Raw genomic sequence first — 8,491 nt, forward strand, 5'->3', positions numbered from 1 at the left:
GTTCCTGAAAACCTCTGCATCCTGAAAAGGTGCCCGCATCGCGATGTGCATACAGTCTATTGCTCCCTGCACCTTGGGGAAGTTTGCAATTCTGGAGAATCCTAGAGCCCTCTCACTCTGTGCCTCCTTTTCATAGGGAAGCTGATCAAGTCCCTCCTGTGTGCATACAGGGCTTCAGTGACTTGTGTAATGCAGCAATGTGTGGCATGCTAAGATAAACCGCAAATGTCGCCTGAAAGGAACTCGGTGCGTAGAACGACAGTGCCGCGGTGACTTTGACCTCGACAGACAGTGCAGTACTGATGGTGCTGGCAGGCTGCAGATCTCCCCTTATGAGCTGGCATACCTCAGTGATAACCTCTTTGTGGAAGCCCAGTCTCCGAAGGCAGGTGGTGTCGGGCAAGTCGAGGTAACACCGCTTGTCCCTGTACTTGCGGGGGGTGTAACGTCTGGTCCTCCTCATCAGTCTGGCACGTCTTACATTGGGCACATAATGCCTTGGAGCTTACCTCTGGCCATCTCGAGACTGCAGCATGTAATCGGTCATCAAAAAAGGGTGAGAAAGGACAGGCCGAATTGCAATAGCTCTCTGTTTTGCACCAATTGGTCACAAAGAATGAATGTCCCGACAAAGTTGCCTATTAAATTCCAATCGTTCACAGTATTGGAAAGATGTTTGTACAGATGTTCACATCACCTCCAAAGACCTCCAGAGTACATCCGAACTCCCCGAAGTTGAAGCACAGCAGCCTTTTAAAGGATGCAACATGTGATGTAGAACATGGTGTCCATAACACTGCGATTAGTTCCGGTTAGTTCCACTTTTTCCATGCGTTTCTTTGGGTGAGCGATATTGTGGGCGATATGTGTGCGAGGTGGAGAAGCTGGGTGATTTCATGGCTGTTAGTTTCAGCAAATGTGATCTTTATGAGAAAAAAAATGGGCAGGCGGTATTATTGAATCTTGGCATTAATTCCGTGCGGAAACTAACGCTGGGCGATATTATGGGCGTTGATTTCGCCCATTCTGATGATTCCGCCCAAAAAAAGTGGGCAGGCGGTATTATTTTTTCCCGGCGTTACACACATGGGGAAAGTAATGCTCGGTGATAAGTTTCCGAAAAATGTCCGTCAGTTTCCATTTTGTGGCTAAATGGGCGTTATACGTCATTTCAGCAGTGAAATGGACATTAAGTGGGCGTTAAGCATGCAAAAAAAGTGGAAAATCTAGCCCTATATCTCAACAAATTGTGTGATTTCCCATTGGAGAAATTCAAGATAGAGCTGCGAGGCTACTCAGGGGAGAACATTCTGTGGTAGGTCATATCACCGTAACAGCAATTTCACAGTTTGCCTCTCTTAGTAGTGGCAGGAGACAAGCCTGCTTTACAAGGAAGAAATGGTTGGAATCACTGAAGCTGGATTGGAATGAGGTTTTTCGTGTTGAAACGAGATTTGCATAGAAGGACGATGACATCAAGAAGTATCCGAAGGTGTTCTGCGAAACGGGCAGTCCGATCCAAGGTCTTCAAGGTGAGTGTCAGGGTACAGAAGGAGGCTGGACAAGTTTACTGCAAGTCACATCCCATGCCATATGCACTCAAGGAGAAAGTTGAGCAAGAACTCAAAAGACTAGAGATTGAGAACATTGGCCCAGAAATCCCGGTTTCTCCTTCCCGCCCGGCGTTCGACTGGATTCTGGAAAGAAAAAGCGCACCTACCTGAAGCTGCTGCGCCCACGTGAGATCACGGTCCGGAGGCTTCTCCTGACTGCGCGTCGCAGCGTGTGCTCGTCGGGACGTGCGCAGGCCTGGAGCTGGAGTCACATGGCTCTGGGCAGTCAACCAGGTGCAGTATATTCTCATTCATAGTAATAGGAGTTTCGTATGTCCGAAACTCCTATTACTATCAATGAGAAACACACCCAAACACTACATAAAACATTTTTAAAAACACCTCACATAAATACACTATAGAAATTAAAGTTGATAGAAATGTTTTGAAAAAAAAATATTTGCCGATTTTTAAAAAAGTTTTAATTATGGTTTAAAATAAAATGGCCTGAGTGGGCAGGGTTTTTAACATAAATATGTATTTTTAAATGTTATTTTAATATGTTTTTGATATGTTTTTAAACTCTTATGCTGACCATAATTCAGTCAGATTCAAGTTGGTTATGGATAAGGACAAGAATAGGCCTGGAATAAAAGTTCCGAATTGGGGAAAAGATAATTTTGCTAAGTTAAGGAATAATTTGGCCATAGTGGACTGGAAACATGTGGGTAAATCATTGTCAGAACAGTGCGAGGCATTCTAGAAGGAGATCTGGAATGCTCTGACCAAACATGTGCCCTTAAAGAAAAAGGCTGGGAAAAATAATTCTAGAGCCCCCTGGATGTCTAGGGACTTACAGGGGAGGATTAAGAAAAAAAGGGACACTTATGTCATATATCAACTTTAGAATCTTTAGAGGAATATAGAAAGTTAAGAGGCAAAATTAAAAAGGCTATTCGGAATGCTAAGAGAGAGCACGAGAAACTCTTGGCCAGTAAAATTAAGGAAAACCCTAAGATGTTCTATAAATATATTAAGAGTAAGAGGGTAACTAAAGAAAGGGTAGGGCCTATTAGAGACCATGAGGGTAATCTTTGTGTGGAGGCAGAAGATGTTGGTAGGGTTCTTAACGAATACTTTGTATCTGTTTTCACAAAGGATAGAGGTAATGCAGATACTGCTGTAGAGGAGGAGTGTGATATTCTGGATGAAATAAATATAGTGAGAGAGGAAGTATTAAGGGATTTAGCAGCTTTGAAAGTAGATAAGTCCCCAGGCCCAGATGAAATGCATCCCAGGCTGTTGAGCAGAGTAAAAGAGAAAATGGCAGAGGCCTTGACCATCATTTTCCAGTCCTCTTTGGATATGGGCATGGTGCCTGAGGATTGGAGGACTGCTAATGTAGTACCCTTGTTTAAGAAGGGAAAAAGGGATAGGCCAAGTAAGTACAGGCCTGTCAGCCTAACCTCAGTGGTGGGAAAACTATTGGAAAAAATCCTGAAAGACAGGATAAATCTGCATTTGGATAGGCAAGGATTAATTAGGGACAGTCAGCATGGATTTGTTAAGGGAAGATCGTGTTTGACTAACCTTATTGAATTTTTTGAGGCGGTAACCAAGAGGGTCGATGAGGCTAGTGCATATGATGTAGTATATATGGACTTTAGCAAGGCTTTTGATAAGGTCCCGCATGGTAGACTGGTCATGAAGGTTAAAGCCCATGGGATCCAGAGCAAAGTGGCAAGTTGGATCCAAAATTGGCTGGGAGGTAGGAAGCAAAGGGTAATGATTGATGGATGTTTTTGTGACTGGAAGGATGTTTCCAGTGGAGTTCCGCAGAGCTCAGTATTGGGTCCCTTGCTTTTTGTGGTATATATCAATGCGTTAGATTTAAATAAAGGGGGTATGATTAAGAAGTTTTCAGGCGACACTAAAATTGGCTGTGTGGTTGATAATGAAGAGGAAAGTCATGGGCTGCAGGAGGATATCAATCTACTGGTCAGGTGGGCAGAGCAGTGGCAAATGGAATTTAATTCAGAGAAGTGTGAGGTGATGCACTTTGGAAGGGCTAATAAGGAAAGGGTGTACACATTAAGCAGTAGGCCAATTAATAGTGTAGATGAACAAAGGGACCTTGGAATGCTTGTCCACAGATCCCTGAAAGTAGCAGGCAAGGTGAATAAGGTGGTTAAGAGGACATACGGAATGCTTGCTTTTATTGGCCGAGGCATAGAATATAAGAGCAGGGAGGTTATGCTTAAATTGTATAATACTTTGGTTAGGCCACAGCTGGAGTACTGAGTGCTGTATTATAGGAAGGACGTGATTGCACTAGAGAGGGTGCACAGGAGATTTACTAGGCTGCTGCCTGGAATTGAGAATCTTAGTTATGAGGACAGATTGGATAGGCTGGGTTTGTTCTCATTGGAACAGAGGAGGTTGAGAGGAGACCTCATTGAGGTGTACAAAATATTGAGGGGCCTGGACATAGTGGATAGTAAGAGTCTATTGCCATTGGTGGAGGGGTCTATTACGAGCGGGCATAGTTTTAAGGTGGTTGGTGGAAGGTTTAGAGGGGATTTGAGGGGGGGGGGGCTTCTTTACGCAGGGGGTTGTGGGGATCTGGAACTCGCTGCCTGGAAGAGTGGAGGATGCAGAAACCCTCACCACTTTTAAGAGATGTTTGGATGGGCACTTGAAGTGCCATAACCTGCAGGGTTACGGACCTAGAGCTGGTAATTGGGATTAGACAAGATGACCTTTTGTTGGACAGCGCAGATATAATGGATATACTGCAGGGAATAGAATATTGCCAGGGTGATCTCCTGGACTAGTTTCGATCGCCTGGATGGGTCGGAGAGGAATTTTCCCAGATTTTTTTTCTCCCTAAATTGGTCTGGGTTTTTATCTGGTTTTTGCCTCTCCCAGGAGATCACATGGCTCCGGTTGGGGTGGAGTGTAGATGTTTTTAGTGTAAGGAGTGTCGCAGTTGTGTGGGGTGGACTGGTTGGGCTGGGTGCTCTTTGCCTTTCCGTCATTGTTCATAGGTTTATATGTAATCTTTAGGGCTGCTGACCAAGGGCCGTGTGGCTCTTTGTCGGCCGGCGCGGACAGGATGGGCCGAAATGGCCTCCTGCGCTGTAGATTTCTATGTTTCTATGTTTCTAAAAGTAGGCTATGTGACTGCTTTCACCAGGTGCAAGAGTTTTAAGGACATTCGCAGGGCAAGAAATGGGCAAATAGCACGCGCATTATGTGCCGAAAACCAACTTTTCCGATGCATTCCCAGGATCGTAGAAACTCTGTACGGACCCGGGGAGGCCGTGATTTCTGGGCCTTTATCTATAAGCTACCGCGTAGATTTATGTAACTGGGCTACACCTATTGTTGTTGTACCTAAGTCTGATGGTAAGATTGTGTGGTGATTATAAAGTAACCGTAAACCGGGTTCTAGAGGGTAATCTCCCCAATACATTGTCAAATGTAGAAGATTTGTTCAGATCTTCTCAAAGTTGGATCTGACAAATGCTTACTTACAACTTGAACTGGATGAGTAGTCCAAGTCATGCTTGACTATAAATACTCATCGAGGCCTATATCAGTTTAATAGGCTAACATTTGGAGTGTCTTCCACATCCGCCATATTTCAAGGGGTGATGAACCAGTTTTTGCAAGGCATTGAAGGGATAGTATGTTATTTAGATGACATAAGAATTTCAGCAACAAACAGGCAAACCATAATAACATATTGAATGAAGTGCTCAAACGGCTAGAGAAGCACAGAGTATGAATGACTGCTCGCAAGTGTAAGTTATTTCAAAGCTCAGTGGAGTACTTAGGGTAAAGAGTAGACAAAGATGGTTTACATCCAACAAAGGGAAGCTGGATGCAATCAGAAATGCACCCACTCCCAAGAATGTTACGAAACTTCGATCATTTTTGGGTCTTTTGAACTATTATGGGAAGTTCCTACCAAATTTGGCTACAGTGTTACATCCACTGAATGAGCTGTTGAAAAAACAGATCAATTGGAAGTGGTCAGAACAATGCGACGCAGCATTCAAGGAGTGTAAAAGCAAATTGGTAGAGAGCACCATATTAGATCACTATGCTGTATCTAAGGAGATCAACCTAGCATGTAATACCTTTCCATATGGAGTTGGGGCAGTGATCTTTCATGTACTCCGTAGTGGGGAGGAGAGACCAATTGCTTTTGGTTCATGCACTCTCAGTGCCAGTGAGTGTAATTATGCGTAAATCGAAAGGGAAGCTTTGGCATTAATTTTTGGGGTCAAGAAATTCCACAAATACTTGGATAGTCGTAAGATTGCCATCGTTATGGATCATAAGCCCCTGACAGCAATCCTCCATCCAAAGTCCCTAGTTCCAACATTAGCAGAGATGGGCTTTGATTTTGTCAACATATACATATGATATTGAATACAGACAAGCAGCTGATCACAGTAATGCTGATGCTATGTCTAGATTGCCTTCCCCATCACGTTACACCCAAGAGGGAAGAAGTGTTCTATTTTTCATACATTGATGAAGCTGAAGAGATTAGTCGAGCAACCAAACGTGACCCAGTTATGTCAAAGGTGTATGATTACATCACAAATGGCTGGCCAAACCAGATATCAGAGAAAGATATTCATCCATTTTTCATATGTAGGAATGAATCATCAGTTAATAAAGATTGTATCATGTGGGGTGCAAGAGTGCTTATACCAAATAAATTTAGGTCCAAATTATTAGGAGATCTTCATGACCAGCACCTGGGAATGTGCTTGACTAAGAGTTTTGCACGCAGTTACTTATGGTGGTCAGGTCGAGATAAAGATATAGGGCTAGAGCCTCCATCTTTTTTTGCATGCTTAACGTGCATTTAACGCCCATTTTACCACTGAAATGACGTATAACGCCAAGACATCACCCATTTAGCCACAAAATGGAAACTGACGGGCATTTTTCGGAAACTTATCGCCGAGCGTTACTTTCCCCATGTGCTTAACGCTGGGAAAATATAATACAGCCCGCCCACATTTTTTGGGTGGAATCATCAGAATGGGCAAAATCAACGCCCATAATATCGCCCAGCGTTAATTTCCGCTCTGATTTAACGCCGAGATTCAATAATACCACCCACCCACTTTTTTTTGTTGTAAGGAGCATATTTACTGAAACTAGCGGCCAGCGTCACTTTCACCACCTCGCACAAATATCGCCCACAATATCACTCGCCCAAAAAAACGCCCAGAAAAAGTGGAACTAGCCAGAACTACTCACAGCGTTATGGACGCCATGTTCTACATCACATGTTGCATCCTTTAAAAGGCTGCTGTGCTTTAAACTCCGGGGAGTTCGGATGTACCCTGGAGGTCATTGGTGTTGATGTGAACATCTGTACAAATATCTTTGCCATACTGTGACTGATTGGAATTGAAAAGGTGTCTTCGTTGGGACATTCATTCTTTGTGACCAATCGTTGGAAAACTGAGAGCTACTGCAATGGGACCTATCCTTTCTCACCTTTTTTGATGACCAATTACATGCAGCAGACTCGAGATCGCTGAATGTACGCTCCACAGCATTATGTGCGCAATGTAAGACGTGCCAGACTGATGAGGAGGACCAGACGTTACACCCCCCGCAAGTACAGGGAGAAGCAGTCTTACCTCAAACTGCCCGACACCACCTGCCTTTGGAGACTGTGCTTTCACAAAGAGGTTATCACTGAGGTATGCCAGCTCATAAGGGGAGATCTGCAGCCTGCCAGAACCATCAGTCTGTCGAGGTCAAAGTCACCGCGGCACTGTCATTCTACACCTCGGTTTCTTTTCAGGCCACAGCTGGCGACATTTGCGGACTTTCTCAACATGCCACTCATTGCTGCATTGGACAGGTCATTGAAGCCCTGTAAGCACGCAGGATGGACTTGATCAGCTACCCTATGACCAGGGAGGCTCAGAGTGAGAGGGCTCTAGGATTCTCCAGAATTGCAAACTTCCCCAAGGTGCAGGAAGCAATAGACTGTACGCACATTGCGATGCGACACCTTTTCAGTTTGCAGAGGTTTTCAGGAACCAAAGGGATTCCATTCCCTGAATGTCCAACTCGTTGTCGACTACCAGCAAATTATAATGGCAGTGAATGCTCAATTAACGGGCAGCATCTATGATGCTCATATCCTGCGTGAGAGCATTGTATCTGACTTGTTTAACAATCAGCCACAAGGTCAATGCTGGATGCTTGGTGACAAAGGATATGGCCTCGCCACCTGGCTGATGACACCCCTGCATGACACCCACACCGAGGCAAGATGTTGCTACTGGCTGTCATGTGTCATTGGCAATGGGGGTGCAGCACCTTGGAGTGCAGTGCCATATTCCAGGACCACTGGGAGCCCTCTGCCACCAGTGTTCCTGGCTATCAGCTCCAGGGCCTCCACCATCCCTTCCATGTTATATCTTATTTGTTGGACAAAAACTTGGTGCCAACTATGTTCTTGGTGCATAGTAGGCTTTTTGCTGTTGGTGAATCTCCCTCGTGCCTCCCACAACAGCCAAACAAGCACATCCCACACCCACACACACTTTCAGTCCCTCTCAGCTCCCTCTCTCTGTCTCCTCTTATGCGCATGTCAAGATGACCCTTGACCTCCTGAATCGCGGGAATCGAGCGTTGCCATGCCGTTGCTAAGGACGGCAACACTTTATGGCAGAAGGTCAGAGAGATTTAACGCAGCCGCCCATTTCATTTCGCTCGGGGTAATGCCCCATTTTAAAAATGGAGACTTGGTGATTTAAGAATGGGCGAGAAACCGGCGATCTGAAAACCCATTTTTACTGCCCATGCTAGACATAATGTCCATTTTTGGGGCGATAAGCACAAAAGTGGAAAATGAAGCCCATAGATGACATCGTTAGTCAGTGTACTCC

The sequence above is a fragment of the Pristiophorus japonicus genome, chromosome 10, assembly GCF_044704955.1.
Source record: "Pristiophorus japonicus isolate sPriJap1 chromosome 10, sPriJap1.hap1, whole genome shotgun sequence".
NCBI classification, from domain to species: Eukaryota; Metazoa; Chordata; class Chondrichthyes; family Pristiophoridae; genus Pristiophorus; species Pristiophorus japonicus.